Source organism: Chenopodium quinoa, unplaced genomic scaffold, assembly GCF_001683475.1.
Source record: "Chenopodium quinoa cultivar QQ74 unplaced genomic scaffold, ASM168347v1, whole genome shotgun sequence".
Lineage (NCBI taxonomy): Eukaryota > Viridiplantae > Streptophyta > Magnoliopsida > Caryophyllales > Amaranthaceae > Chenopodium > Chenopodium quinoa.
The window spans coordinates 5,183,780-5,190,705 of NW_018742763.1; positions in this window are offsets into that span (position 1 = coordinate 5,183,780).

Consider the following 6,926-nt stretch of genomic DNA (forward strand, 5'->3'; position numbering starts at 1 on the left):
TCACAATTGCGTCAAGCTACTCCAGATGGTATTACAATCAACAAAGAGTAATGGAGCTTCCTTGTAGCAGCAAGAAATAGAGAGAAGCTTACCTTCTTCGCCTAATCCGTTGTATAGTCCCCACTCTAAATGTTTGTATTTTATGAAAGGAGGGTTGGGACAGACTACTGGTAGAAAGCAGCTTATTGGTGGATCAGCAGTTGTTGATGGCTCGAAGGGGTCACTGCTGTTGGTGCAAAGCATCTGGTTTGTTTCTGTATCTGTTGACCATACTTTGCAACTTGTCTCTCAAGCTGATACTGGTAAATTTTCTTTGGACTTCATTTTCCATAATTTCCTGGAATTTCTCTTAAATGGTTACTATACCTAATATTAATGATGACATAAGGTTGTACAATTAAAGTTATTTCACCAATTGGTTTGGTGGTCCATGCTTAAGCTAAGTGATCATGTTCTCGAATATGTATGGTAATCATTGGATTCTTGTTCAATTATCTCTGCAAAAAAATTAAAAAACATGAAAAGAAGTTGAAGTCATTTTAGGTTGCCTCGTGCATTTGATTTCCTGTGTTCTAAATCTGGAGTGTGGTTTACTGGTTATTGTCTGTGATCAATAAGGTTCTAGTAAATTTTATAATTGCCTTAATAATACGAGATTTTCCTATGTGATCCTACCCTTTAAGAAGAAACAAGCCTCTTTTGTTCATTGGATTTTGAGTTTTCTCATGTTTCAAAGATAAAAGTTTGTTTTTCCTGTATAGTATCACTTTCAAAATGCCATTGAATTTATTGTACTGTTCCATGTTACGTTTATGCCATTACACATCACTTAGAATTATAGGCAAAGAATAGAGGCATTTTTTTATGCTTTTTCACTGCTGTATTTTACTTTTTTTAAAACTATAAACTGCAATGGTGAATTAGAAAAATATTTTTCTCAATGGCTTCAGGAAATTTATCAAAATTTAATAGGTCTAATACTTCGTACGAATTAACTCCACTTTTTCTAGCTTATTATTTCCTATATTCTGGGAGAGGTGGAGGGAAGAATGTGTGCAATCAAAAACAGGATGGAAAAGGTAAAAGGTTTACTCTGAAATTGTACTATCATTTGGTTTGATGCATAATTTTTTTCATTGTTTTCTTTTCCATTATTCTAATGACATTGACTGTAAATTAAGCAGGAAGTAATCTTTACTTAAATGTGGTTGGAGAACATGTGAGATCCTCAAATCTGGTACAAAATGGTGGCAATTATAATGTACCAAGAAGGTCTGTGAGCTCTTCAAATCAGGTTCAAAGTATGGGGAATTGTGATTTACCTAACCATAATGGCTTGTGTATCGGGGTTTTTTTATGTCCTGCGGGAGAGTTACAATTTCAGGACTGGTCTCCAACGCTCAACAACGGAGACCCCTTGTGGTGGGAGTTCCGCCTCCAACGCTCAAGTTAGTACTTGTTTGAGGAGTAATAAGTGCGGAAAAAGTAAAGGTTGGGAGATTTGGTTCCTCTAGGGGAGGAGTAATCAATGTGTTTAGGTTCTCTAGGTGAAAGTAATTAATTACTGAATCCTCTTTAATGAGGATTATTGAAGGTATTTATATGCCTTGGGATGTGTGTCAGTTCTAGGTTTAGGTCAACCTACGGCTGATTGGGCTTCCACAAGACTTTGAGCCTAGGTGGCCGGTTTTTCCATTTGGCATGGGGGACGCCACGTGTCGTGACATAAGAGGTCCAAGGTGGACTAGTCAACACTTGACATGTGGCAGGCTCCAATTGGTCCATGTGGCGAACACTTGGCAGAGCTTGAATGGTCCACTTGTCAGATGGTGATTGGTAGGGAAAAATCCCCTAATTATTTGCCCCTCATGGGTGGCACGTGACTGTTCACATGTCACCTGCGACAGGTGTCGGCCTGTAACAGGCGACGACCTGCTACAGGTGTCACCCTATGACGGGCCGAGCATTTTTCACGCTCATTTTTTGAATTCAGAAGTGACCCTTCGCATTCTCATTTTACCCTATATAAGGGCATATTGACCAAGTCTTTTGTTCACATTTGCGAACTTTTTAAGAGAACTCTCGAACCCCTGAACTTGAGCTCTGACACTTTGCAACTTTTGACCTGCCGATTATTTCTGACAGGACGACTGCTTTTGTTAGGCGTCTGTTCGATCAAGCACTCCTTCAGAATTTAAGTTTCAGGTAACCGTCTGTTACTTTATTCTTTTTGTTTTTGCACTTTTTCTTTCTTTTTTGAAAATGAGACCTCAAAAGCATCCGAAACGACCTAGGTTAGTAATCAGTCGGTCACCGAGGACGGCCGAGTCTAAGACTAGGGGTGTCGACTGCCTTGAGGTACTTCAAACTTTGCGCAAGTCCCGGAATCCAACTGTCTTTGTATCTATGCAAGACAGTATGTCAAGAACAAAAAAGACAAAGAGGATTGAGAACTCTGATGGCTCCTCTTTCCGGGTTCAGATTAGTGAGCTGTCGGACCAACCGCCTGATACCGTAGGGACCCAAGGTGGCCCTTCTGCCGAGAGCTCTGAGGAGGGAGCTAAGGTTGCTCCTTCCCACTTCACTGTTGACTTGGCCAGTCAGCAGACGACCCCTGAAGAAGAATAGGGGTCGGCCCCTTCAGGGAGGGGGAGGAGTCAGACTCTTCTGATAACGAGTCTGACTCTAGCTCTTCAAGCTGCCTCTCTATAAACTCAGAGGAAAGGCATTCTCGTTTGCATGAGGCGAGACTGTCTCTTGCGGCTGAAAAGGGGGACGACTGGTCGGACCCATCCGTCTCTCATAGGGAGTTGAATACTCCTTATTATTGTCATGTCCCAAAGGGCCGAATCAAGGCCATGAAGGAGCGAATAGACTCTTTTCTATCGAACCATGTGATGGGTCCTAATTTCCAAGTTTTTGTGCCGGATGCTGAAGATGCCGTCACCTGGCCAGCTGGAGCCAGCTATGGGGACGCCTGCTTTGGCTATTATGAGGCGGCCATTAAGGCTGGTCTGCGATTTCCCTTGCATCCGGCCGTTCAACAAATCCTTGATGGATACGAGGTGGGGCTATGGCAGTTAGCCCCGAATTCCTGGTTCAACATCCTTGGCTATGTAGCCGGGTGTGAAATGCATGGGGTGGAGCTGAATTTTGAGGCGTTCACCCATATGAATTACCTCAGCCGAACCCCTAAACAAAGCGGTACCAGCTGGTATCAAATAACGAGCCACAAAGGCTATCTGATGACAAGGGGCAAAGAAAATAAATGGAAGGATTGGAGAAACACCTTCCTTGTCATTGCCATCCCTGACAAGCTGCTGAACAAGCGCTACAATAGGTGGAACAAAGATCCACCTCTTCTAGCAGGCGGTCGCAGCATGCCGCTTGTTCCCCTCAAGGCCAGGGAAGAGATCCTGGACCGAGGGCTTTTCAAAGTAGAGATTAGGGCCAACTCTACTACGGGGGAACGAGAACAGGTGCCCTTACACTGCATCCCCAAGTTCAAGTGGCTCTATGATGAGTACTTTATGGCCGCCTGCGGCCTTAGCAGTCGGACCTCCAGAGGTAGCCGGCCACTTAAGCATGCATACGCATCTTTTGTTTTATTTCTGAATTTTTTCTACCTCTCTGTGGTTCTTATTTGAAGTTGAAGCTATAGACCACATTTCTGCGTCGAAGAAGGCGGCCGCCTTGCTGCGGACCTCCATCATGCAGCAGAAGCGGACCTCTTCTGATTCTCTTGCCAAGGAGACGCCCATAGTGAGTTTCTGATCTTTCAAACTGTGCCTTGAAAGTCTACTATTAGTAATATTAACCATTTCATTTTTTTTGCAGGCGGGCACTTCCAAACCCTCTTCCTCCCAACAGCCGGACTCAAAAGTTCGGAAGATGACTGGTGGGAGTACGCCTGGATCTGCCAGGAAGCAGTCGGCTGATAAACAGCCGATCACCCCACAAAGTGTGGGTAAACCATCACAAGTCCTTAGGGACAGTCGGCCGTCGAGAGGTATAATATAGCTTTGCTAGACTTGAATTTTTTCTTCAATGTTTTCTTCATTATTTTGACCTTCCCTTCTTTGGATGTAGGCGGCACTTAAGAACCAGACTTGGTCGAGATGGTCAAGTCTATGATCAAGGCTATCCCTCCAGAGGAGAGGGATGTAGTCAAGGGAGTTGGTACCCTTGACTTAGACGGCATCATGGGTCTCCTATCTGAGGTATACTTAGAATTTTATAATATCAACCATGCCTGTCGCCTATTATTTTCAAACCTGGCGCCTGTTTGGTTATTTTAAAATATGACGCCTAGTTTTCTCTTTTTCAGACCCTGCTGCGAGTACATGGCCTCCGTAGGCCAATTAGCGCCAAGAATAAAGAGGTAAAGGCTACTAAAGCTAAGGCCGCCTCTGACGTTGATAAGGCAATGTTTCAAATTGCCCAAAATGAAATTTTGACAACTGATAATCTTTATTATCAGGCGCAAGCCACTTCCACTATCCGCACTGAGTTGGAGGCGGCCAAGAAGAAAAACAACGAGCTGGAGAAGGTGGTCAAGAGCCTCAAAGATGAGCTGCGGCCCATTAAAAACATTGCCCATAAGGCTGAAGGTTTGCAGACGTCTCTTGACACACTCAAGGTGCACCTGGAGAAGCAGGAGGCGGCCATAACCAAAGATCTTAATGCGAAGGCCGAGGCTGAAAAGATGGCTTTAGTTCAAGCCATGATGGAGGACTCGGCTCAGATTATGAAGATGACCTGGACAGCCCTCTTCCCAAAAGCTCACTATGCCGCTTGGGAGAAAAAGTTCAATGCTTGTACTGAAACGTACAACCAACAGATAATGAGGCAGGTGGCTGAGGAAGACGAGGTGGTTGACTCCAGCTCAGAGGAGGAAGAGGAGGTGGCCCTGCAACCGATTCAGGTGGATGCGCATAAAGCTCCTTCCACTGAAGGCGAGTCGTCAAAAGAGGGGGCTTTGAAGAATCAAGCACCCGACGCTAAGCTCGACCAGGCGGCAGCTGAAACTCAAGCTCCTCCCAATGTTTAAAGCTTTCATTTTGTCAAACTTTTCTCCGGCCTGCGTGCCGTTTGTTCTTGTATCACTTTACCCGGCCAGGGGGCTGGGGTTATTGAATATTTTGCGGGTCTTTATGGTCGGCTGTTTTTATGAATTTGACGACCATCTTTCAGTCGTCTTTGCTCACAGAATTTTGCTTTAAGCTTTATTTTAGCAAAGTGTCGAGGATCCTTGATATCCGCTTGCATGTCATACCGACTATTTCGGCTAAAAATGTTTTAAATTTTGTAACTTATCGTAAGCCAAAGATTGCGAACAGGTATAAAGTACCGATTGCCTATGCCCCTAGACGACTGGTTGTCTTGGTTTTAGGTTAGGCGATCAGTCGGCCATTTACCCAGTTGGACCCCCAACGTATTTTAGGAAATACGTTAGGTTTGTTTAACCTTTTCAAGTTAGAAAGGAACAGGCCGCTTTTAACCAGCTCGCCTGTTTGTTAAAATAGGAATAATTCTTGAATCCTTGTTTGCCAAAAAGCAGTCGACCTACGAACCAGATTTTCAAACAAGTTTGGTTTGAAAAGAAATCATCTTAGTAGGGTCGGGGTACGAGAGCTCTGGTTCGCCTTTAGACAGGCGGACTCGGCATACCTTTTGAATCCTTACTAAGTATGAGAAAGTGACTTATGAGTACACTTTGAGGTTACCCATTCGTCAGCTTTTATGCTTGAGTAGTAGAGGTACCAAGCGGCGGAAGCCGGCTGATCCCCTTGATTCACCAATTTTTGTTGGTTATTTACTCAAGAGGTACCGACTGTACTTATCCCAAGTAATACATACGGTCATCCGACGCGGATGTTAACTGCTAACACTTGTTTAGTTTAGTGTTAGAGTCATCCTTGTCTCAAAAACGGCTACGTGGTTGTCTTTGGGAACAGTCGTTTGGGTGCCGTGTAATTAGTTTATAGAACAATGTTCCACCCAAAAGGGAGCTTCTCTCTACGACGAATTTCATTCGGAGGGATGCCGCCGGACGCCTGCTATGATGTTGGGACAGGTCGTATTAGTTTAAAGATTGGATCAGTTGGCTGGGCGCCTGGTCTGATCATTCGTCCATAGGCCTTAGGTAGTTCATGGCGAACTAAGTATAGTAGAGTAGACGACTGTATAGCTACAGGCGGCGTGCCCCTCTTAATTGAATGCATATTTGAGTTTAATGGAGAGTAGCCGACTATTTTACCAGTTGGCATGCCCCTCAATTAATGAGAAGATGGAGAGTAGCCGGCTGCTAATGGAGCAGGCGGCATGCCCCTCATAGTACAAAATAGATGAAGCAAAATAGCAAACTTTTATTAGTAGCTCTTGGCTATTTACATCATTCAAAAATAATACTTCTTTAGATTATCTACATTCTTGGTGCGAGGCAAGGGTTGGTTGTCGGGTGTTTCCAGGCAGTAGGTGTCGTCCCGGACCTCTTCATAGATTCGATAGGGTCCTTCCCAGTTGGGAGTTAATTTGCCTGACTCATTAGCCCTACCGACTACTTCCATTTTTCTTAGTACAAAGTCCCCCACTTTGAGTGGACGCCTGTGCACTCTTTTGTTATATGACCTTGTCATTCTCAGGCGGTAGATATCATGGCGTAGGGCTGCATTGCCCCTTCGTTCTGGAAGTGAGTCCAATTTCAGGCGCATGGACTCCCAGTTCGCCTTTTCGTCATACAACATTATTCGAAGAGTCGGCTCGTAGTGTTCAATTGGAAGAACAGCTTCTGCCCCATAAGTTAGGAGGAATGGAGTTTCTCTAGTCGACCCTTTTTCCTAATGGCCCAGAGAACATGTGGTAGTTCGTCTGCCCATAGGCCGCCTGCTCGTTCAATCTTCTTCTTAAGACCGTCTGAGATGATC